Source organism: Schistocerca americana, chromosome 3 (assembly GCF_021461395.2).
Source record: "Schistocerca americana isolate TAMUIC-IGC-003095 chromosome 3, iqSchAmer2.1, whole genome shotgun sequence".
NCBI lineage: Eukaryota > Metazoa > Arthropoda > Insecta > Orthoptera > Acrididae > Schistocerca > Schistocerca americana.
Window position 1 is genome coordinate 775,966,393 of NC_060121.1, and position 26,521 is coordinate 775,992,913.

At 44.1% G+C, this 26,521-nt stretch overlaps 1 protein-coding gene and 1 pseudogene across 2 annotated transcripts in view; both read right to left on the minus strand.

The window, feature by feature from the left end:
• Positions 1-26,521, minus strand: part of LOC124606742 (ankyrin repeat and BTB/POZ domain-containing protein 2) — a 651,374-nt gene that overhangs the window by 350,763 nt on the left and 274,090 nt on the right. The gene's annotated exons all lie outside the window — the stretch shown is intronic.
• LOC124608477 lies at positions 22,224-22,341 on the minus strand (annotated as a pseudogene).

Consider the following 26,521-nt stretch of genomic DNA (forward strand, 5'->3'; position numbering starts at 1 on the left):
CTCATGATGTAGGCTGTGGTACTGAGACAAGAATGTTTTAGTATAATGATTGGTTGAGTACTTATACTGTCCAGACAATGTTCGTTTATGGCTTAAGGCACATACTCTAAACGCCTCTATGGTGGCAAGCTTCTGCCCTTCTGTCGCGTATTGCAGCATTGGCTGTTGCTATACCACACCCAACTGGCTCTGTTTTTCAATGTGTGTCAGATGTGTTTTGCTTCACAATGCATAACACTCTTGTCTGCCTGTGGATGACAAGGAAAGCGTTTCTCAGGAAGAGAAATTTACTAACATCGCATATTAGGAAGTCTTTTCTGGAATTATTTGTATGGAATGTAGCCATGTATGGAAGTGAAACAAGAACGATAAACAGTTTAGAGAGGAAGAGAATAGAAGCTTTAAATATGGTGCTACAGAAGAATGCTGGAGATTAGATAGGTAGATCACATAATTAAGAGGAGGTACTGAGTATATATGGGGACAAGAGGAATTTGTGGCACAACTTAACTAGAAGTAGGGATCGGTTGGTGGGACACGTTCTGAGGCATCAAGGGATCACCAATTTAGTACTGGAGGGAAGCGTGAAGGGTAAAAGTCGCAGAGGGAGACCAAGGGATGAATACACTAAGCAGTAGTTATTCGGAGATGAAGAGGCCTGCACAGGAAAGAGAAGCATGGAGAGCTGCATCAAACTAATATTCGCGCTGAGGACCACAACAATAACTACAACAAGATGTAGTCATGTGCTTTTCTTTCAGGGAAATGATGAAAAATTCGGTATAATGCAGGCTTTTAGAGGATCGGAAAAGTACATTTTTATAGTTACTTATAAGTCGCCATTCGTCTTCCAAAATATTAAAAATAGTCTATACCCCTCGGTCTAGCCCCCGCCGCCCTACAACTAACGCATGGGCGCCCTTGGTCAGTGGTACACAGTGTATCCCCTGCAACACAGAGTGAGGTGTACTGCGAGAAAAGATGTAAGACGTCGAAACGAAGACAGACGACTGGCGTATCGTTACGCTAACCTCTTGAGGTATTTCCCGGAAATGGTCGAACGTGCCTGGAAGTTGGGTGACATACTTCAAGCCCGCTGTTTCTTTGCCTCTGGCCGCTGTTTCTTTGCCTCCGGCTCTCTTTACTCATAAGTTCTTTGGGGCTTACTAATCTCTAGGCGTTAAATTTTAGGGGTTTTGAGCCAAATACTGTTACAGTGTTATCAGCCTAATTGCCGAACTTCCATCACTTCAGTTTCGTACTACTGTGAGTAAAGAAATTTATATTTAAGTAATACATTGTAGATTCATATCCCGACAGTCATGAACTATATAGCATGACGTATCAGTGTAAGTGGTTGCTTGTTTCATGGATCGCATATACACTAAATCGTTAACCTGTGGAACGTGTCATTACGCTGAAAAGTCATTCAAACAGATTTTCCAAGTGTACCCTCCCCCCCCCCCCAATATGATCAGCGATATCACCTAACTAAACTTTAGAATGAACAAGAATATTCTTTAAACACTTTTTTTTTTAAGTGGGGAAAGATAAATGATATTTACTTGTTGTGTCTGTTTTATTAAACCACGACCTAATGAGTCAGTAGGACAATTGGCAGTGTTTCTATGTAACAATTTTTTGTATAGAAGACGAAAGATAAATGATATTTACTTGTTGTGTGTGTTTATTAAGCCACAAGGTAATGAGTCGTGCGACAATTGGTACGGTTTCTTTCTAACAATTTTTTTTTATACATATAAATAGAATGAGGAAGCGATTCTCAGTGAATCACGAGTGCTACCTACAACTACTTCTCAGAAAAGAGAGGTAGCTACTAACTATTACCATTGAGGGTAGACACTTGTTACAAAACATACATGCTCTGCACAACCTCTCTCCCTAGCGACACTGCTTTACCAACACCTTACACCGTCCTTTAATACCAGCTAAGTTAAATTTGTACACTTTAGTGACCGTTAGTAAATTCGTTGACTGCTGGACTGGGACTCCATATTTCTGAAATGGCAGAAACTGGAAGACATCAGGCGCCGATCCTTTGCGTATGACCACTGCCATTAATAATAATAATAACAATAATAACAACAATAATAACATGTAGCCCCAACAGCATTGTACACTATTGGCCATTAAAACTGCTACACCACGAAGACGACGTGCTGCAGACGCGAAATTTAACCGACAGGAAGAAGATGCTGTGATATGCAAATGATTAGCTTTTCAGAACATTCACACAAGGTTGGCGCCGGTGGCGAACCCTACAACGTGCTGACATGAGGGAAGTTTCCAACCGATTTCTCATACACAAACAGCAGTTGACCGGCGTTGCCTGGTGAAACGTTGTTGTCATGCCTCGTGTAAGGAGGAAAAATGCGTATCATCACGTTTCCGAGTTTGATAAAAGTCGGATTGTAGCCTATCGCGATTGCGGTTTATCGTATCGCGACATTGCTGCTCGCGTTGTTCGAGATCCAATGACTGTTAGCAGAATATGGAATCGGCGGGTTCAGGAGGGTAATACGGAACGCCGTGCTGGATCCCAACGGCCTCGTATCACTAGCAGTCGAGATGACAGGCATCTTATCCGCATGGTTGTAACGGATCGTGCAGCCACGTCTCGACCCTGAGTCAAGAGATGGGGACGTTTGCAAGACATCAACCATCTGCACGAACAGTTCGACGACGTTTGCAGCAGCATGGACTATCAGCTCGGAGACCATGGCTGCATCACAGACAGGAGCGCCTGCGATGGTGTACTCAACGACGAACCTAGGTGCACGAATGGCAAAAGTCATTTTTTCGGATGAATCCAGGTTCTGTTTACAGCATCATGAAGATCGCATCCGTGTTTGGCGACATCGCGGTGAACGCACACTGGAAGCGTGTATTCGTCATCGCCATACTGGCGTATCACCCGGCGTGATGGTATGGGGTGCTATTGGTTACACGTCTCGGTCACCTCTTGTTCGCATTGGCGGCACTTTGAACAGTGGACGTTACATTTCAAATGTGTTACGACCCGTGGCTCTACCCTTCATTCGATCCCTGCGAAACCCTACATTTCAGCAGGATAATGTACGACCGCATGTTGCAGGTCCTGTACGGGCATTTCTCGATACAGAAAATGTTCGACTGCTGCCCTGGCCAGCACATTCTCCAGATCTCTCACCAACTGAAAACGTTTGGTCAATGGTGGCCGAGCAACTGCCTCGTCACAATACGCCAGTCACTACTCTTGATGAACTGTGGTGTATCGTGTTGAAGCTACATGGGCAGCTGTACCTGTACACGCCGTCCAAGCTCTGTGTGACTCAATTCCCAAGCGTATCAAGGCCGTTATTACGGCCAGAGTTGGTTTTTCTGGGTACTGATTTCTCAGGATCTATGCACCCAACTTGCGTGAAAATGTAATCACATGTTAGTTCTTGTATAATATGTTTGTCCAATGAATACCCGTTTATCATCTGCATTTTTTCTTGGTGTAGCAATTTTAATGGCCAGTAGTGTAGTAATAATTACACAGTTACTGTTGTGTTTTACTCTCAATTTGTTCGCTTAGTGTTGCGTAGCGAATAATGAAACCATTTGTGGTGTATTGCAGGTACTACCTACAGCACGGTGAAGGCATTTTCGTGTGATATTGAAGCATATGTGATGTGTACGTCAATTCCACTGTCATACAAGCATAGTCCAAAGTACAGGGTGGCGCAAGAAAAATCGGCCCCGAGTATGGACTACCCGCCAATCACGCACGAATTGTCGCTCACCACGAGCAGATTCCTTAACAAATAGATAAACATGAGATAATTAGATAATAAAGAAATAACAAAGAAGCTAATGCAAAGATCTATGTTTTCTGAATTGATCTTGTCTTTTATATTACGTTACATTAGGTGCTGAAAATGACCTTGTCCTTCAATGGACTTTTGCGCTCGCCCTAACATGTTAATACACACTGTCCGCAATCTGCGGCATCAATTCTCAGTATTTCATTACGAATATTGCCCTTCAGGTCTTCTAACGTTATTACACTTTTCCCTTTCGACTGCCCCACTTATAGACGTCACAAATTGTTAGGTCCGGCGAATGCGGCGGTCACAATCTATTGCTGACAGTCCTTGCTGTGAATCTTTGGTGAATTCGTGAGATTGACTCGAGCAAAGAGTGAAAAGTCGGCCCATCTGTTGAAACACGTCATACGTACATTCATCTGGGGTCCACTGTTCCTGTAACATTCCTCAAAGATTCGCATATACACAGCAGTGCTTACTGTTCTTTCAAAAAATATGGGATTCAGAATCCGACTGGATGACACGGCACACCACACTCTCATTTTTCACCGTGAAAAAGTTCCTCATTAATCCCATAGGGATTGTTTGTTGGCCAGTATCTAGTGTTCTGGAAGTTCCAATGTCCTTTCAGGTGGAACTAGGCTTCATCACTTATGAAATACAGCAGCATATCCAACATTCCATTAGCGCCTGTTTGACATAGCCACGTAAGTAATTCACACGTGTTGCCTTATCTTCTCCTTTTGTTCTTTGACTTGTAAAGCTTCATCCATATTAGTGTAAAAAACGTTGACAAGACGTACCCCGAAATGTTCACTTGTTGTGACAATTTAAGTGTCGATTTCTTTGGACTCTGAATCATTCGTGCTCGAATATCCGCGATAGCAGCATGTGTACGAACGGACGGCGCTCGATTCCTTGTTGCGTTTGTAACTGACCCTCTAGTACGCCACTTTGTCGCCAAGCCCTATATACTGCTCTTTGCTGATATGAAAACGCCAGGAAACTTCTTTGCAAAAATTCCCGCGTTTCCTTAAATGAGCCAGTAGACACATACACCCCCAGTATTGCGGTTCTTTCTTAAAGGGGATACATCTCGCTGAGATATTTACTTCGCATGTCTTAACCAAGTCGCAACGGCTTTCGTGCTGACAACATGAAACGTAGTCGCAACGGCTTCGAAACAACAGGTGCCAATCGGCGGGCAAAAATGAGCAGTCTAGTTGTCGGGGCCGGTTTTTCGTGCGCCACCCAATACAAAGTATGTGTATAACGGGCGGACTGTGTGGAGAAGACATCTATACATTCGTTTCAAAAGCTGTAAGCTCCACAACATTTTGTTACGCATTAATGCTAGGATTTGAAAGAAAGTGTGTTATTGTTAACTTATGTACTCATTATTACAGTCTTCCGAAATAGTGATACGCTACTAGTAACGACCGTTTGAAAATAATTTAGGTTCGCGACAAATTCATTTGAATGCTTTTGTTTTTACCATCATAACATTCAGGGGGTAATTATCCCAGATTGTGAACCACTTATCTAGCGGCTGGTCGAGATGTTGTTGCTCAAGCTTGTTCCACTCAATGACAGTGATCCTCTTGAGATCGCGCAGTGCGTCGTCGCAAGTGCTCCTGCAGTACCGTCTTGGAAACTGAAGCCACCGCCGAAATGTTGGAGAGACGGATGTTAGATTGGAGGATCTTCTGCAGATACGGCACAGCCCTCAAGTTACACTCGACAACGATGAGAGGTACCGGACGTCCGAACACGATACTGCCCCAAACGTAACTGACCTGTCTCCCCGCTAAACCTCCGGGACTGGTTACCTTGCAAGCTCACTGCCACACGGCCGCATCCAAAGTGCTTCGTATCATATAAAATGCTCCACGATACACACGCACCGTGACCTTCACAAAGAATACCGCCCTGAGAATCACACGGACGTAACAAAAAAAAAAAAAGTGGAAACACAACTGCCCAAAAACACTTCTAACTAGGGACAATTAGCCATCCATGGACTGCACAAGCTCACAGACAAAGCAAATACTGATGAACCCCTACATTACGGCAAAACTAACTTGAACTGCCAGCTGCAAATACCTAGCCGACCAACCGGCAACGCAGGGGAGCCGTACTCCAGACTAAACTCAAACAAACCTTTTACATAGTGCGATCGACCGCTCATATGGCAACCTTGGCTCGTTACAGCTACAGACGCTGCAGGTGGCCCAGGATACTTCATAGGTGTCCAGCACAGCAGTACCCCTCCTCGATAAGACTGACACTCTTTATGAGGACCTAAACTATGAAAACAGTACCGAGCATTGGACAATGCCCAAAACTAACACCCTTGCACGATCAGTTACAGACAGTCTGACAGTAAAAAACCGCTACTGCTCTTACCGCCCGTCCGCACTACTACCGCAGAGGTTCTTTTTGCCTTAGCACTCCTCCCCACGTCTGCCCTTAAAACCGCTACCCTTCGTTCGCTTTGCGACCATTTCTGTCTCCTCCATCCTTCATGCACCCTTATTAGAAGGTAATTTTGCACAGAAATACGAACATCACGGCCCCAAATCCTGTGAACTCCTCGACTGTAATTAACCAAACGTAGATGACAGACGGGCTTCTATGGGGGTCACCACGTCGGTGAGGGCGTAGAGGAGCTCGACCCTCTTTTTATCAAAGGCCGCCTCCATACTCTTCTACGATTATCATTACACACTCGTCAGTGAAGAGATCCAATGTCATTGACCCAAGTGTTCCCTTTCCCATCTCCTTCGAGCACCTCTGTGCTGATAACTATGCAACTGTTGTTCACTATGGACGCCGAGAGAAAGAACTAATCGCCTGTGAATGGTAGCATACTTTCTCGATCGGCGGAGCCCTCCCATTTGCCACCAAACAAGCTGCGCGCAGTTGTGATGCCTTCTTGTCGATTCATAATTTGTCTGTGGAGGCTATCATCTGGTACTTTTTAACGTAGGCCACCGTAACGAGGCAGACGTCATTAGACACTCGTCAGTGAAGAGAACGAACGCCACTGACCCAAATGTCCTCTTTCCCATTTCCTTCCAGCATCTCTTACGATACCGTATGACGTCGCTGTAGTGTATGCCAATTCGGTGGACAGTTTTCCACGCTGTCATTCTTTCCTGTTGTAAAGTGACAACGCGCGCATAGTCTAAGCTCGAGACAAATCTTCGCGGTATCTTGGTAGATAGAACAGTCTACAGAAGCTGTATTGTCTAGTTCACGAGTGACGTAGATTTACTTTTACAACCATTAGATAGATAGCTCTCCATATTGCTTCCCGAACAAAAAACGCAAACTAAGGAGGTATGAAGATGTGCTAAACCTTTTTTGAGCAAGTTTATTCTTCACTTCACTGGTTAAGCAGTCAAAGGTTTATACGTCTGCACACCTCACTCCTCTCCGTGGCACAATGAGGTAGGGTATTTCCTTCCTTATATTCTAAAATGTGTTCAAAATGATTCACCGATTTCATGGTGTCAGCGGTATTAGTGCAGATATTTCTTCTGATCATTGAGGATAGTGTACTGAACAACATAACATCAGTATTTACTTCATTTGCAGACTTAATAATTATAGCTATTACTGATAATGCTTTCACGTTGGTTACTAAATGGAAGTAAGCACGGCACGAGCAAGCCACTAATGTTTATTTTCCACTGGACAGCAGGTCAGGTATTGAAATGAACGGATGGACGCAATACGGGTAGTCTATACCGACACACGTGGTCCACTTCGTGGCCTGTTTACGACTGTGCGGAAAACGTCAGGTGGTAGATTACGTGATGTGTTTGCGTGAAGACTGTTAGACGCAGAAAAAAAAATTGCTCTGAGCACTATAGGACTTAACATCTATGGTCATCAGTCCCCTAGAACTTAGAACTACTTAAACCTAACCAACCTAAGGACATCACACAACACCCAGTCATCACGAGGCATAGAAAATCCCTGACCCCGCCGGGAATCGAACCCGGGAATCCGGGCGCGGGAAGCGAGAACGCTACCGCACGACCACGAACTGCGGACTTAGACGCAGAGAAAAAACAATTAACACACTAAACTGGGTACATATTAAGGTATCAATTATCACAATATCTGTACCTATTCCCCTAACACCGAGCGAGATGGCGCAGTGGTTAGCATGCTGGAATCTCATTCGGGAGGACGATACTTCAAATTCCCGTCCGGCCAACCGGATTTAGGTTTTCGTGATTTCCCTATGTCACTCCAGGCACATTCTGGGACGGTCTCTTTGAAAATGGCATTGTCGATTTCTTTCCACATCATTCGTTAACCCGAGATTGTGCTCCATCTCCAACGACGTCGTTGTCGACGGGGCATTACACTCTAATTCCCTCCTCCTATTCCCCTAACACCCTGTATGTTCTACATAAATGAAGATACAAACTTGAGATGAAATTTTACTCAAGCATCGAAACTAAAAGTTTACGTTGGCGCCAGTTGCAAAAGACCAGTTCATATGGTCGGCGCTAGCAGCAGGATGGAGCGCCACCGCACTGGCACTTGTATCTGTAAGAGCATTTCATAACAGCTGTCTCATCAACGGACTGGCCGCACCGTACCACTGGTACCTGACACTGAGTTTTTTTTTTTTTTTTTTTTTTTTTTTGAAAGGTTTGTCAACGACTGCTTCTACGTGTCTCGTCTGCTAACAGCTTGCATCGAAAAGCGACAGCAGTAAAGGCAATAACTCACGACATGCTCACAAACGTATGGGACGAGTTTGACCATCGTCTGGTTTGCCGTGGTTCCTGGGGAGGGCACATTAACAGTTTGTGAGAGTTGAATGGAAGCTTCGATCCTAAACCTAATTACAAAAAGTACCTAAGGTTCTATGTGCTTGCAGGTAAAAAGATACGCCCTTGTAAAATCGGATAGTTATTTTGAAGACATAGTCCGCCTCCGTTGCTGTTTGGTCAGTGTGGCTCACTGCTATGCGCGGGATCCCGGTTCGATTACCGATTACTGCCACGGATTTTTCCTCGGCGGGCGCAATGGGACGTGGTGCACTCACAAGGGGACCGCACCTACTCGTCATCACCGATTCCAACTAAATTTATGGTATATACAGGACTTTGCCAGAAATGAAAGTGACAGCTCCAGATGGCCAGGCGTTTAGGAATGTCATTTACGTTAGCGTAGTTTCCAGTAGGGATCGGTAATCACAGAAACAACCGGTTTTCGGTTACATCGATTTTTTCAAGGCCAGTTTAATCGGAGTGTTAAAACCGACCAATATAACCGGTTTCTGAAATAACCGATTTTCGGTTTTTTACTCCTATTATTTCTTATAATAAACGTAGAAATCGAACAAAGATTGATTTCAGTTTGACTCCCTCAGTTTCAAGGTACATAGAACCAAATATTAAATTAAATACGCAAATAAAAGAAAACTTAGTGCTACCACCGTGCGCTGCTTTTCTCGAAAATTCACAAGTGGCTGACTACTGCAAAAAATCAGCAGTATTCTCCAACTCATTCTAATTTTCTGAAAGTCTTCTCAAAAATCATATTGTAATTGGGGATCATACCATTATTCGGACATTGCAATGAGTCGGTTGTAATAGGTGAAAACTGATGCTGAAGAACTCTATTTTTCGTGCTAATTTGTCCGTCTTCAAGGCTACAGGCAGATAAAGCCACGTTACGTAGACGCAGGTAGCAGATCAGCTGCTTTATATTTTTATTATAAACTATGAATGAACTGTATTATAATTTGTTGTGTGGCTTCTTCCGTTTTTAATCTTTTAAAGCAAATGGAGCATTGTACTTCATTGATACAGCACTTTATAAAATACTTCCAGACTAGGGACGGTGCTATTGTGTAATACAAATTATGTCCGATGACGACAGAAATTACCATATAGACCAGATGGCGACAAGTCTTGCAAACTGTATGTATTCGAATACCGTCTAATAGGCCACGCCGCAAGGTAATAGGTACATTCTTATCTCATACCCAAACCTCCAGATGCCAGATTGACAGATAGGGAAGAAACGTTGTAGATCGACAGAGTATCAACCAAAATTCCGATGTAATTCGTTCCACATCCATAAACGGTGTGTAATAAGTTAGTGTTCAGTAATCAATACAAACACCATCACACACACATTTTCGTTCATTCAGGAAGAAGGGTTTCACAATAGTAGTTGCATACAAGGAAGTGTGCGAAGCAAATTACTCTCATATACCAAGTAGAAGTGATGAATCCCATATTGGCGCATCCAACATGTAGATTGCAGAATGGAAGCTATTATCTGAAACAGAACTGTGTCGAAGTTTCAAGTGGTCTGGGTTCACTAACAAGTTTAGCCATTATCCAGCCATGACAGTGCAAGTTACAGAAATATGGAGAACACAACTGACTGTATGTGAGGGACTGCAGACTAAGAAGATTATTCCGTTGCAATATCCCATTGGTTGTTTCAACTGTTTGTGTTCATTCTGTAAAAACTACAAATGTACTCTGCAGGTTTGCTACTTTCAAATAAACAAGGCGAAAGTGGACTGGTAATATATCATCACTGTAATCCGCGAACAGTCCTCTTCCATGTTAGCAACACGTTGTCCCATAAAACAGTTTCAAACGTAATACAGTACAAAAACTGGGATGACCAGGGCTCGAACCGGGATCCGTGATACGACAAACTAACGGTCTGCCGACTTTTCTGCGGAGCTCCACACGATAGACGCTCACTTCTGCTTTTCTTGTGCTCGGTAGGTCAGTTGTTACTTATTACTTACCGTTTATGCACGTTCACCTGGATGACAGCACATAGAACAAACTATATCGGAGTTTTGGTTGATACTATGTCGATGTACACTGTTTTGTACCGATTTGGCACTCTGACATCTGCAGATTTGGGTGTCAGCACTGCTTAGCGATTCTTATGCCATGTGTTTGATATTCACTTCTGTCGGCACTGTTATTAAAATAGTGCTTATCGCTTTTCCTGTTTTTTTTTTTATAATAAAGCAGTATTTCAAACCAATGCAAATTTTACGAATTAAAAAAGTAATATTTGGAAACCGAAAAATTTTAGCACAGCAACTATGGCTAGTTGATATTTCGGTTTTTTCCCGGTAATTAGAAAAAAATAAACAAAAACACTTGTTCTAACAGAGACCAAACAAATACCGAAAAATGCTTATTATTCAGAATTAATACACCGGTATCGGTTGGGTCCGTTTTTCCCATACCTAGTTTCCAGGCAGTGGTTGGCGCACCGGAAAGAGAGCAGAACGGTGATCTGAGGGTCGTGGGATCGATTTCCTACGTGAAACCTTTTCGACTTGATTATCTTCAACTTTTACCTTACACCGCAATTAAACAGAAATAATGAGCAACATATCTTGTTTATTAATACTTTCATGAAAGACATGAAAAGAAAGAAAGAAAGAAAATTTAGGATTGCAAATAAATTTCCAGGCAGGCACTGTAAGGCGCTTACGAGCACTTCGTATATGAAATTCGATACTTTTATTATTTAACAGGTGACGATTTACAAGTGCTGGGGTAAAAATGGGGGAGGCAGTAATTTTTTCGGCATCTTGCACACGTCATAATGTTTATTTTAAAGCTGCGACAGAAAAACACACTGATTTACATTCATAAAAGGTTCTCCCTGAGCGGAAAGTTCGGCAGCAAACCACGCATAGCGCAGCATTTTGCCTAAGACTGGCGAGGACAGGATATATTTTGATGTAGATTTCTCGGAATGTGATTTCTTTTTCTCCCTCGACGAGATAAGAACGGTTTTGAATCTTTTTGATAAAATTGTTTACCTGACAATAAAAATAAGAAAAAAAATGTTTTCGCATGAGCACTCGAATCCGCGTCCCTCTGGTTACTCCTCTGTAGTTTATCTGCTGCGGCAACCGCTGCCCGGAACCTACGCTTAGGCCGGTATTACACTATCAAATTTCTTTGTCAAAGTTGATATGTCAAATATTTATGTCAAAGAAGTTTGATGGTGTAATAGAGCACTCTGTCAAATCTCGACTGTCGTCAAATAAATTTGATCAAATCTACGGCCTCGCTGTAGATTTGATCATAAAAGTCGCTTGTCTTCTGTTCACTGCAATATGAAATGTTACCACGTGGAGCGCTAGCATCGCTGTAGCGTTCTGTTTGTTATTTGTAGTGTGTTTATAAACATGACCGGGAAACACAATTGGTGTGTAGCGACAACTACAAAATTAATAGAGATGTATGTAGCTGATGAGGCGCTTTACAACGCTAGGTACCTTGAATAAAAAATAGATGAAGAAGATTGGAGACCTAACCTAACCTAATCTAATCTAGCCTAACTCTCTCATGTAGCAAGGACTCGGAGTGTTACAGTGAGCCTGTCTTCTGCAGATATTGCAGTTCTTAAATGAGTATTGTGCTTTGTGATAGGAGGATACACTTTGTGGCAGTGATATTTTTCATGTCTGGTGCAAAGTGTTATCAAAAGTGCGCGAGAGTTTTTTTTTTTTTTTGGTCATGTGTTGCTTTTTATCTTTGCCGTAAGGCTACAGAATCTCCTAGTTTTTGTTACTTCTCTGTTGTTGTTTTTAGTTTCATCTCATTGTGAGTTTTCACGAATAAATATTTTTTCGTTAACTCACTATACCGGACGGCTATGCAATTATTTGTTGTAGGCAAGTCGCCTACAACTTCGCTGAGCAAATACTGAAATGTATGCTCATCCATTCTTAAGTAATTTATGTACGACTTGACGTCCTCCACTATAAGCTCACGTAACAAGTTTTGTTGAAAGCTTTTAGCGTCTCGCCGTAAAACTCACGGCTTCACCCAGGTACGTTTCCTTTTTCTTCACCACTTCCCTTCCACATGTGCACACTGTGCAATTGTGATACATGCAACTGCTGTGGTTAATAAGTTGTTGTTGTCAGCCATCTTGAACTTTGATCATATCTTTGCCAAAGAAATTTGATAGTGTTAATACCGGCTTTACAGAAACGACTAATGCCTCTCTCGACCCCATCCAAAAATGCTATTTATGCTAACCGCCTGGAGCTTCCACATCTCTCGCTTCCATTTCTGGCCAAGCTCTGCGTTCGCCATAAACGTGGACGAAATCGGTGACGACGATTAGGTGTCGGCCTCGTGATGCCAGTCGAGGAGCTACTTGACCGAGTACGAACGAGAACTGACAACGGCCGGGAGAGCGGTGTGCTGGCCTCTGCATACCGCATCCAGTGACGCCACTCGCAGAGGAAGACACGGCGATCTGTCGTTACCGATGGGCCCGCCGGGGCCTGTGGAAGGAGAGGGGGTTTCGGAGACGAAAACTATAGCGTCCTGTTAAAATGTATGCGGTGTTTCTAGCTTGATTTAAATAGAACATATCCGGGGTGATTCAGCTGGTCCTACCGACGTATTATGCAATGACTTCATAAACCATGCGGGAGATGTTCTTATTCTCTTGCTCGCTACGCGCAAACTATTAGTCATACATTAAAAAATGAGCAAGACCTTTTTGTAAAAAATTTAATGTGGTTAATTTTTTTTACTGGGATATGTTTTAGCTAGAGCCCATACTTCCCCGGTTATTCCAGAAAAATGTACAAAAGTGACCTTCAAAGGCAGCCCCACTCCCATACTCAGCCCCCGCCAGTCAGGATTTCTAGTACTTGTTCACGGCACTCCCTTTGTACAAGTGTTTGCGGCTGCACGAATTATTTACGACATTCGACCTTTTTGGTGTACACTAACTGGCCTTATTACGTGACTGGCCTAGTCAAGCACTTAAAATTGACGTTTGTGAAAATTTTACCTAACAGTTTTGTGAATTTTAACAGCATAAAACAAACAATTGTATTGTTGTATTCGTCACGTCTTCTAATTACGAAATTACTGCGCTTGCAAGGTGTAGTTTAGACTGAAATTCAACGTAATTAAGTTTAGTGCAACGTTTACAAAAGTAGTTTTTCGTTCGTTACCCTTATGGACACGTTTAAATTAAGCTGGTGGCTTAAGAGACCAATCCAAAGAGATCAGAAACAGTCGAATATCTGGGATAGTTTGTGTAGTCCGAAATTTTGTATAGTGTTAGGAGGGAGTGGTACAAACTGAATACTAAAAATCCTGACTGGTGACGGATGAGTGTGGGTGGAGGTGCGTTTTAAGGTCACTTTTCTACATTTTTCTTGAATAGCTCGAAAACCATCACCTCCAGCGAAAAAGTATCCCAGTACAAGTGTAACTGCATTAAATTTCCTACAAAAAGGTCCTCCTCATTTTTCTGTTGGACTAATGATTTGAGCACAGCGACCGGGATAATACGAAACTCTCGCTCGTGATTTATGAAGGCCACCTATATCATTGAGGATTGCATAAAACGACAGCTATAAGGGAAACTTAATTGTCCGGTAGTTTTGAAAAATCGGATGAATCTTTTTGAAGCACCCCGTATTTTTGAATGTTGCTGCTGTTTTCAAAATGTGATTGATTAATAAAAGAAAGTCTTTCAGTACGGACTGTGTACCAGTTAATTTCCTTTCAGAGCGTGCTGATGCAATAGCTCCAAAGTTAACAATCATATACACTCCTGGAAATGGAAAAAAGAACACATTGACACCGGTGTGTCAGACCCACCATACTTGCTCCGGACACTGCGAGAGGGCTGTACAAGCAATGATCACACGCACGGCACAGCGGACACACCAGGAACCGCGGTGTTGGCCGTCGAATGGCGCTAGCTGCGCAGCATTTGTGCACCGCCGCCGTCAGTGTCAGCCAGTTTGCCGTGGCATACGGAGCTCCATCGCAGTCTTTAACACTGGTAGCATGCCGCGACAGCGTGGACGTGAACCGTATGTGCAGTTGACGGACTTCGAGCGAGGGCGTATAGTGGGCATGCGGGAGGCCGGGTGGACGTACCGCCGAATTGCTCAACACGTGGGGCGTGAGGTCTCCACAGTACATCGATGTTGTCGCCAGTGGTCGGCGGAAGGTGCACGTGCCCGTCGACCTGGGACAGGACCGCAGCGACGCACGGATGCACGCCAAGACCGTAGGATCTTACGCAGTGCCGTAGGGGACCGCACCGCCACTTCCCAGCAAATTAGGGACACTGTTGCTCCTGGGGTATCGGCGAGGACCATTCGCAACCGTCTCCATGAAGCTGGGCTACGGTCCCGCACACCGTTTGGCCGTCTTCCGCTCACGCCCCAACATCGTGCAGCCCGCCTCCAGTGGTGTCGCAACAGGCGTGAATGGAGGGACGAATGGAGACGTGTCGTCTTCAGCGATGAGAGTCGCTTCTGCCTTGGTGCCAATGATGGTCGTATGCGTGTTTGGCGCCGTGCAGGTGAGCGCCACAATCAGGACTGCATACGACCGAGGCACACAGGGCCAACACCCGGCATCATGGTGTGGGGAGCGATCTCCTACACTGGCCGTACGCCACTGGTGATCGTCGAGGGGACACTGAATAGTGCACGGTACATCCAAACCGTCATCGAACCCATCGTTCTACCATTCCTAGACCGGCAAGGGAACTTGCTGTTCCAACAGGACAATGCACGTCCGCATGTATCCCGTGCCACCCAACGTGCTCTAGAAGGTGTAAGTCAACTACCCTGGCCAGCAAGATCTCCGGATCTGTCCCCCATTGAGCATGTTTGTGACTGGATGAAGCGTCGTCTCACGCGGTCTGCACGTCCAGCACGAACGCTGGTCCATCTGAGGCGCCAGGTGGAAACGGCATGGCAAGCCGTTCCACAGGACTACATCCAGCATCTCTACGATCGTCTCCATGGGAGAATAGCAGCCTGCATTGCTGCGAAAGGTGGATATACACTGTACTAGTGCCGACATTGTGCATGCTCTGTTGCCTGTGTCTATGTGCCCGTGGTTCTGTCAGTGTGATCATGTGATGTATCTGACCCCAGGAATGTATCAATAAAGTTTCCCCTTCCTGGGACAATGAATTCACGGTGTTCTTATTTCAATTTCCAGGAGTGTAGTTGTAGAACCGTTCGAGCGACGAAACATCCATACCTAAAGACTGGAAAGTTGCACGGGTCGAATCAATATTCAAGAAAGGCCGTAGGAATAATCCACTAAATTACAGGCCCATATCATTAACGTCGATACGCAACAGTATTTTGGAACATATATTGTGTTCGAACATTATGAATTACCTCGAAGAGGACGGTCTATTGACACACTGTCAATACGGATTTAGAAAACATCGTTGTTGTAAAACACAGCTTTTTACTCACACGAAGTGGTGAGTGATATTGACAAGGTATTTCAAATTGATTCCGCATTTCTAGATTTCCAGATAGCTTTTGACACGGTACCTCACAACCAGCTTGTAATCAAATTGCGTGCTTATGCAATATCGTGTCGGTTATGTGACTGGATTCGTGATTTCCTGCTAGAGAGGTCACAGTACGAGGTAATTCACGGAAGGTCATCGAGTAAAATAGAAATGATTTCTGGCGTTCGGCAAGGTAGTGTTATAGGCGCTCGGTTGTTCCTTTTGTTTATATTAAAAAAATCTAGGAGACAAGCCGAGAACTCGTCTTAGGTTGTTTGGAGATGATGCTGTCGATCATCGTGTAGTAAAGTGATCAGCTGATCGGAAGATACAAAACCAATTGTGAAAGGATTTAGATGAGATATCTGCATGGTGCGAAAATTGGCAACTGACCCTAAATAATGAAAAATGTGAAGTCATCCACATGAGTACTAAAAGGAATCCGTTAAACTTCGGTTACACGATCAACCAATCAAATCTAAAGGCCGTAAATTCAAGTAGATACCTAGGAATTACAGTTACGAACACCGTAAATTGAAAGGAACACACAAAGAATGTTGTGGGGAAGGCGAACCAAAGACTGCGTTTTATTGGCAGAACACTTAAAAGATGCAACAAATCTACTGAAGAGACTGCCTACACTACACTTGTCCGTCCTCTTTTTGATTACTGCTGCGCAGTGTGGGATCATTACCAGATAGGATTAATGAAGTACATTGAGAAAGTTCAAATAAGGGCAGCGCAATTTGTATTATCGAGAAATAGGAGAGTGCGTGACACGGACATGCTAAAAGATTTGCAGTGGACATCATCAAAACATAGGCGTTTCTATTTACGAAATTTCAATCACCAAGTTTCTTTTCCAAATGCGAAAATATTTTGTTGCGCCGACCAGCGTACGGAGAGACGATCATCATTATAAAATAAGGTAAAGCAGAGCTCGCATGGAAAGATATAGGTGTTCGTTTCTTCGGTGCTCTGTTCGAGAGCGAAACAACGGAGATTTACTGTGAGGGTGGTTCGATTAATCTTCTGCCAGGCAGTTAACTGCGATTTGCAGAGTATGTATCTAGATACAACTAAGTTCATAAGCCGTCTACGTAGGTGTGCGGAGTGGTCACGACACATCCCGCCTCATCGCCCTGGGGAGCCGCCAGCCCCTGAAGCACTCGCCCCTCCCTGCGGCAGCACGCAGAGAGAGCGCCGCTAACCGATGCCACGGCAACAATGCTCGGCCCTGAGAGCCGTCCCCTGGGAACATACAAGTACGCTACTTTCGCACGGAATGAAAGTTAATAACGGAGCCAGCTTTCGTGCCATACTTTTTTTCCGCCGGTCTCAGGTATCCACCAGAGTTGTGTAAAAGTGAAATTCTCGCAAACCGCTCTGGTCACATTTTAGAAAATAACTATTTTCGTAATTAGACGTATTAGAACCTAGGAGCATCAGCTCCCTTGTTCATGCAAAATTACAAAATGTGGAAAGAGCAGTAACTTCCACAGAAAAACAAAGGTCAGCATATTTAATAGTTTTGAATTCATAACTAGGAGAACGAAAAAGAAATGAGTACTAATGGGGCATGCGTGAATCACCTTCACTTTGCAGTAGGATTGTGCTCTATACTCAGACAATTGAACGGCTTAACAGAAAAAAAATTATTTGAAATTACGAAGATGTGTTTGTCCCGCCACTCAACAAAGTAGTTTATTTGTAAAACTCTGAATTTGTCTGCAACTGATATTTGAAGTTAACGGATCTAAAACAGCAGATATGAAATAATATCCAACAGCAGACAGTTACAACCGAGAGGTACACAATAGTTGCAAATGACGTAATAGTTTGAAAAGAGCTAAACATTTGTTTGAAACAATGTATGCTAAACATATTTCGAAAATGGTCCCGTAACATTAATATCACCACCGCCTACGTTGTACTCGTTGTCGTAACTTGTAAAGAGGACGATTTATCTGAGGTCCGAAAGGCGTTTTGGCCAAGGGTGGAAGCATTTCCGAAACGGCTGTCTGTAAACTGTTTGCATGCCGCTGTGGTTACAGTATACCGTGCATGGCAAAAAGACGCTATCCAAAACCGGCACGGGGGCAACTGTAGTGCACCATGGGCCATATACACTCCTGGAAATTGAAATAAGAACACCGTGAATTCATTGTCCCAGGAAGGGGAAACTTTATTGACACATTCCTGGGGTCAGATACATCACATGATCACACTGACAGAACCACAGGCACATAGACACAGGCAACAGAGCATGCACAATGTCGGCACTAGTACAGTGTATATCCACCTTTCGCAGCAATGCAGGCTGCTATTCTCCCATGGAGACGATCGTAGAGATGCTGGATGTAGTCCTGTGGAACGGCTTGCCATGCCATTTCCACCTGGCGCCTCAGTTGGACCAGCGTTCGTGCTGGACGTGCAGACCGCGTGAGACGACGCTTCATCCAGTCACAAACATGCTCAATGGGGGACAGATCCGGAGATCTTGCTGGCCAGGGTAGTTGACTTACACCTTCTAGAGCACGTTGGGTGGCACGGGATACATGCGGACGTGCATTGTCCTGTTGGAACAGCAAGTTCCCTTGCCGGTCTAGGAATGGTAGAACGATGGGTTCGATGACGGTTTGGATGTACCGTGCACTATTCAGTGTCCCCTCGACGATCACCAGTGGTGTACGGCCAGTGTAGGAGATCGCTCCCCACACCATGATGCCGGGTGTTGGCCCTGTGTGCCTCGGTCGTATGCAGTCCTGATTGTGGCGCTCACCTGCACGGCGCCAAACACGCATACGACCATCATTGGCACCAAGGCAGAAGCGACTCTAATCGCTGAAGACGACACGTCTCCATTCGTCCCTCCATTCACGCCTGTCGCGACACCACTGGAGGCGGGCTGCTCGATGTTGGGGCGTGAGCGGAAGACGGCCTAACGGTGTGCGGGACCGTAGCCCAGCTTCATGGAGACGGTTGCGAATGGTCCTCGCCGATACACCAGGAGCAACAGTGTCCCTAATTTGCTGGGAAGTGGCGGTGCGGTCCCCTACGGCACTGCGTAGGATCCTACGGTCTTGGCGTGCATCCGTGCGTCGCTGCGGTCCTGTCCCAGGTCGACGGGCACGTGCACCTTCCGCCGACCACTGGCGACAACATCGATGTACTGTGGAGACCTCACGCCCCACGTGTTGAGCAATTCGGCGGTATGTCCACCCGGCCTCCCGCATGCCCACTATACGCCCTCGCTCAAAGTCCGTCAACTGCACATACGGTTCACGTCCACGCTGTCGCGGCATGCTACCAGTGTTAAAGATTGCGATGGAGCTCCGTATGCCACGGCAAACTGGCTGACACTGACGGCGGCGGTGCACAAATGCTGCGCAGCTAGCGCCATTCGACGGCCAACACCGCGGTTCCTGGTGTGTCCGCTGTGCCGTGCGTGTGATCATTGCTTGTACAGCCCTCTCGCAGTGTCCGGAGCAAGTATGGTGGGTCTGACACACCGGTGTCAATGTGTTCCTTTTTCCATTTCCAGTAGTGTATGTCAGGATGAACGATGTAACATTATGTGTGTCCATCGACTGAATTTAACTGACTAAGTTCTCAAGAGAATGAAAGACTGAGTGAAATTGTAAAAGTCGCGTGATATGACGTGACCTGTTCTGGTGCAGAGCGCCAAAGTTTACTATTCCGATCCGATATAATCTAAAGCGGTCAAAGACATTTTTAAGCCCGACCGCGGTGAAACAGAATATGAGATACAATGTGAAAACAAAATGTGTACTAAATCCTATACCACTTATGTTTTGTTTGTCTATATGTGTAGACGCACGTTATTACAGTTCTTTGTAATTTATAATTAAAAATATGTAATGTGAATAGTTTCGATGTGAAACGTCTCAATATATCAAGACGTACGACATATAAAAAAAGAAATGGATATTTTCCCATTTCAGAGGAATTGTAATTATTAGCACAAAAGCTGGTTTATGTGGCATCGTCAGCCACAATAATGTATGAAAAAATGTTTAAACTAAGTTTGTCTTTAGTTTATTAAAAATTAATTCTAAACTGAATGTAGTTATTTGACTTGTTATTTAAATAGCAACACCAGTCAATTTCTGATGCCCTATGTTCATAAATGTTTAATTGTCATTTTAGTACAAATGTTCACAGAAATCATAGACGGTTCCACAGGACGACGGAACTTGAAAGAAGTTGTTGTAATCAACAAACTACTATTCGTCACAGAATGGTAATTCGCTGTACTTTATTTCCAAACGTAGGTCCCTTCGATAATCTTGTTGAGATTCAGGATCAGAAGCTATCCGGCGAAAATTTGATTACAATCTCCGTTTTTGTTTCCCAGAAAAGTATATCAAAAGTACTGATCGCTTCTTTCGTGTATCCGACACGCTATTGCACGGAACAAGGTGCGCTTATGTCGAAATCCGGCGTACTCGCACGAGGCTAAAAAACATCATCTAAAACATCAGGCAGCATAATTAACATTAAAATACTCTCTCCACCCCCCCCCCCCCATTCAAAATATTTATAATGACATAACGACGGCTGCGGAAATGTGCACTGGCGAAAAGACGTGCAACGTTTGAGCAACTGACCATCCAGACGAAAAAAATGGCTTCAAGCACTATGGGACTTAACATCTGACGTCATCAGTTCCCTAGACTTAGAACTACTTAAACCTAAGTAACCTAAGGACATCACACACATCCATGCCCGAGGCAGGATTCGAACCTACGACTGTAGCAGTAGCGAGGTTCCGGACTGAAGCCTAGAACCGCTCTGCCACAGCGGCCGGCCTGTTGCAAGCATTTCTTTAATTCGTGGCGGAGTACGTGCGACAGGGGCGAATTACCCACAATTATAAAGCGAACTAAGATCACAGTTAACATGTATGTGTGAAATCAGTCCTCGTGATTTGATTGTATTTTAAATATGCAGGTGACATAATCATGACAGCTTATGACAAAAAGTCTATTTACGGTGGATTGTACTGAAATATATTGAAGTAGAAATGCAGATGGATTATTATGAATGAATTTGCAAACGGCACGTACCTGTTACGAATTCGAAAAAGAGAAAGGAGATGGGATGCAATTAACAGATTCATAGGGAAAAACATAGTGATATCAAAAAAGTGTGTTTATAATCTGTGCTGTGTTTCAGAAAGGCTGTCAATACAGCTCAACATCTGAAGTCATCAGTCTCGTAGAACTTAGAACTACATAAACCTAACTAAGCTAAGGACATCAGACACACATCCATGCCCGAGGCAGGATTCGAACCTACGACCGTAGCAGCAGCGCGGTTCCGGACTGAAGCGCCTAGAACCGCTGGGTCGCACAGGCCGGCCGCCCAGAGGAACCAGGGCGCACACCAACGGTGTCTCCCTCAGCGACCGTTCATTGAATATTGCCGCGTACGGGCCTCGGCAGCACTTGCCTACTTCATGCAACCCGCTGACAGATGCTCTTCGGCGAGGAGTGGAATGTGTACGCCAGTATCGCAACTGGACATGGACTCAGTGGCCTTTTAAGATGAATCACGTTTTAGTCTCCACCGGACAGATGGAAAACACCTGCAACAATCATAGTAAGGGTCTAGACAGGAGGAGGGACCGTCATGGTCTGATGAATGTTTTGTGGCATTCGGTGAGTGCTCTCGTCATTATGGAAGGCACAATGGATCAACACAAGTATGCGTCTATGCTTGGGGACCATGTCCACCCCAACAGGGAGTTTGTTTCTCCCCGGCACCCGCAGGACAATGCAGCGTGCCACACAGTTCGCAGTGTACGTGCGTGGTTCGAAGAGCGCAGGATGAGTTTCCCGTACTACATCCGAACAGGCCGTGGAAGGCCCAACGGTACCGACCGGCCTTCGTGTCATCCTCAGCCCACAGGCGTCACTGTATGCGGATACGGAGGGACTTGTAGTCAGAACACCGCTCTCCCGCCCGTCTGTCAGTTTACGATACCGGAGCCGCTACTTCTCAATCAAGTGGCTCCTCAGTTTGCCCCACAAGGGGTGAGTGCACCCCTCTTGCCAACAGCGCTCGGCAGACCGGATGGTCACCCATCCAAGTGCTAGCCCAGCCCGACCGCGCTTAACTTCGGTTATCTGACGGGAACCGGTGTTACCACTGCGGCAAGGCCGTTGGTACCGTACTCCCACGGCCACTAAATTCCTCGCATTTAAGGTCAATCGTGAATCAGTGGGACCGACTCGACCGGGCTGTTCGCGCCATCGATCATCAGCCGAGAAACGTGGCGCAGCTGGCCACGGCAGGGGAGTAAGCATGCCTCCAGGTCCCTGTCACTACCTTCCAGAACCTCACTGACTCTCTTATTGAACTTTTCACACCGTTCGCATTGCAACAGGTAGTTATTCAAACTTCTGACACGTGATCAGATTAATGTGACTGGACAATGAATAATTTTTTTATATTCAAATGTAGAAATATGTAATGAAATGTTGTTTCAGACAGAAGATTGTAATGATAAAAATGTGTTAAGCATATTTCATGATTTTAAAGAACATCGGTAATTATTATTATTATTATTATTATTATTATTATTATCCTTCCAATTCTGTGTGATCCCTTATAACATTTATAATGTTGTTGTTGTTGTTGTGGTCTTAAATCCTGAGACTGGTTTGATGAAGCTCTCAATGGTACTCTTTCCTGTGCAAGCTTCTTCATCTCCCAGTACCTACTGCAACCTACATCCTTCTGCTTAGTGTATTCATCTTTTGGTCTCCCTCTACGATTTTTACCCTCCGCGCTGCCCTCCAATACTAAATTGGTGATCCCTTGATGCCTCAGAACATGTCCTACCAACCGATCCCTTCTTCTCGTCACGTTGTGCCACAAACTCCTCTTCTCCCCAATTCTGTTCAATATCTCCTCATTAGTTATGTGATCTACCCATCTAATCTTCAGCATTCTTCTGTAGCACCATATTTCGAAAGCTTCGATTCTCTTCCTGTCCAAACTATTTATCGTCTATGTTTCATTTCCACACATAGCTATACTCCATACAAATACTTTCAGAAACGAATTCCTGACACTTAAATCTATACTCGGCGTTAACAAATTTTTCTTCTTCAGAAACGCTTTCCTTGCCATTGCCAGTCTACATTTTATATCCTCTCTACTTCGACCATCATCAGTTATTTTGCTCCCAAATAGCAATACTCCTTTACTACTTTAAGTGTCTCATTTCCTAATCTAATAAGCATCACCTGATTTAATTCGACTACATTCCATTATCCTCGTTTTGCTTTTGTTGATGTTCATCTTATATCCTCCTTTCAAGAGCCCGCCGCGGTGGTCTAGCGGTTCTAGGCGCTCAGTCCGGAGCCGCGGGACTGTTACGGTCGCAGGTTCGAATCCTGCCTCGGGCATGGATGTGTGTGATGTCCTTAGGTTAGTTAGGTTTAAGTAGTTCTAAGTTCTAGGGGACTGATGACCACAGATGTTAAGTCCCATAGTGCTCATAACCATTTGAACCATTTGAACCTCCTTTCAAGGCACTGTCCATTCCGTTCATCTGCTCTTCCAAGTCCTTTGCTGTCTCTGACCGAATTACAATGTCATCGGCGAACCTCAAAGTTTTTATTTCTTCTCTATAGATTTTAATTCCTACTCCGAATTTTTCTTTTGTTTCCTTCACTGCTTGCTCAATATACAGATTGAATAACATCGGAGAGAGGCTACAACCTTGTCTCATTCCCTTCCCAACCACTACTTCCCTTTCATGTTCCTCGACTCTTATAACTACCATCTGCTTTCTTTACAAATTGTAAATAGCCTTTCGCTCTCTGTATTTTACCCCTGCCACCTTCAGAATTTGAAAGAGAGTATTCCAGTCAAATTTATAATGTTAATTATCAAAATTATAAATTACACAAAAATTTTCTTTGCATGTACAGAACTATTTCAAACAACATCTGTGTACAGCTGAGTGCAACACTGATCTCTTTGCCTTTTTTGGTGCGTTTTCAGTACTCTTGGGAAAGATGTATTGTGAGTGGCTGTTGTGTCAAGACTGACATTTTTACAGAAATTTTTGTGTAATGCAGGATTTTCTGCGTTGTGATGCGTCCTTCAAAACAAACTATTAAGAGATGTAAATAATCATGAGAAAAAGTTTTGCAAAAAATCATTTCTATAGTTGACACACAACCAAAATCACGATTCTGGATCTCTGCTCTTCAAACAGGGAAAGTACTTCTAGATATACGGTGACAACGAGTAACACCAAGAAAAATACAAAGAAGAAATGAGGATAAATTAATAAAAAATATTTCCGTGATTTGGGAATTATTATACCACATAAAGCTAATTCACTGGTCTTGTGCGTGTTCTCAAGATGTTGAGGACTATTTACGCAGACCATAACAGTGGCCACCACTGCGGTTGGCTGAACAGTTTCGAATTATTTTTATAGTACTTAGACAGTGTTAGTAGTCCAATATCAAAACCACGGTGGTCACATTATCCAGACAGTTTCCACGACTGTTCATAACAACTCGTTCCTTACTGTACACTGCAAAGACACGTTAATTGCTTTCTTTTTTTTTTTTTTTTTTTTTTTTTTTTTTTTTTTTTTTTTTTTTTTTTTTTTTTTTTTTTTTTAATGGAGCCGTTACCAGGATCTTCAACGCTGAGGTGTAGAATCGTCAAATGAGTGTTTTGTGGAACATTAGGAAAAAAAATAGCGAGGTTCGAACGCGGTAGGAGCAGACATCTGGTCTGGTGGCATAGCCAGCTACGCTGGCGCTGCCCCTTATCGATGGCGGTCTCTTATGGTAAAACTTTGATCCTAGATTTGTCGGAAACGCTCCAGAAGCGCATCGTACGTACTACAGTTGTACGAAACATGAGCAGAGTCAGTGACCCCTTGAGTATACAGTCCCCCTCATAGTCGATAAGAGCACTGCTTGAGAAAGTCAGGTGTCAAGGTTCGTGTCCCAGTCCAGTACACAGTTTTCCGCTGTCATGAAGTCAGCAGTGACGGGTGGTACGAGAGGGCAAACTCAGCAAAGTGTAAGATACGATGCACTCATTGTCACCAATGATATTTAATTCGTGTATCTAAGATGAAATCACATAAGTCATGGACAATCTCGATGCCGGAGTTGTCTGCCACAGGCAGAAAATCAGCACGATGCGGTTCGCTGATCACAGGGCAGTGGCCGCCGAAATTGTCCAGGTGCTTAGCGAAAAGGCAAGTATGCTTAATGCTGGCTGCGATATGCTCGTAAACAAAAAGAAAGCCGATAGACACAGCGCCAAGACTGGACAGGTGATTCCCGAATACGTTGGTGAATTTTGCGTCTCGGAAGTAGAACAGATCGAGAACTAATTTTAGTAGGGACTGCGCAAGTCAAAAAGTAGTTCCTATAAACGAAGACAAATGCTAACATCTAAATTCTAGAGAATAGAATTTTTTGTGCATCACGGTGTGGTTTAATGTTAAAATCCCGAGAGCGTGCGTACCGTCGTCCTGCAGTATGCGAGTCCAATGTGCTAATCGATGCGCCACCTCTCTCGGTTACTATTGTAAAAGACACATTAACAAGTGCAAAATGGAAAATTAAATTTTTAATGACATCTCTGAAGTTTTAGAGATAAAAACTGGTGTAAGACAAGGAGATGGATCGTCCCACTGCTGTTCAGTTCCGTGCTAGAAAAGAAAATCAGGGTGGAGGTTCAAATGGCTCTGAGCACTATGGGACTCAACTGCTGTGGTCATAAGTCCCCTAGAACTTAGAACTACTTAAACCTAACTAACCTAAGGACATCACACACATCCATGCCCGAGGCAGGATTCGAACCTGCGACCGTAGCGGTCGTGCGGTTCCAGACTGAAGCGCCTTTAACCGCTCGGCCACACCGGCCGGCCAGGGTGGAGGAAAAGAACAGAAGAAGAAGGAATTTTAAAAAGTCATAATATCGGTAGAAAAGGGGTTAATCTATGAGCTGATGGTTTAACTTTTGTAAACGATGTTGCCACACTAAATGAATTTCTAGACGATGCAACAATGCAGATAAATCACCCACATGAGACATCTTCAAAAGCAGGGCTATGTATCTGAAAAAAACAAGGTATATGACATGCAAGGAGGACGCACCGAAATGCATAGAAAATGACCATGAAAGAATAAAAAAAGCCTACACAATTGAAATATCTCAGTGAAACAATACAACCAAAGGTTTTGTACAAAGAAGCTTACCAAGGGCAAGGAAAATGCAAGCAGTTTATCAATAAACAAAAAACTTGTATATCAAGAATGATTTATCCATAAATACATAGCTCCAGCACTGCAACATTG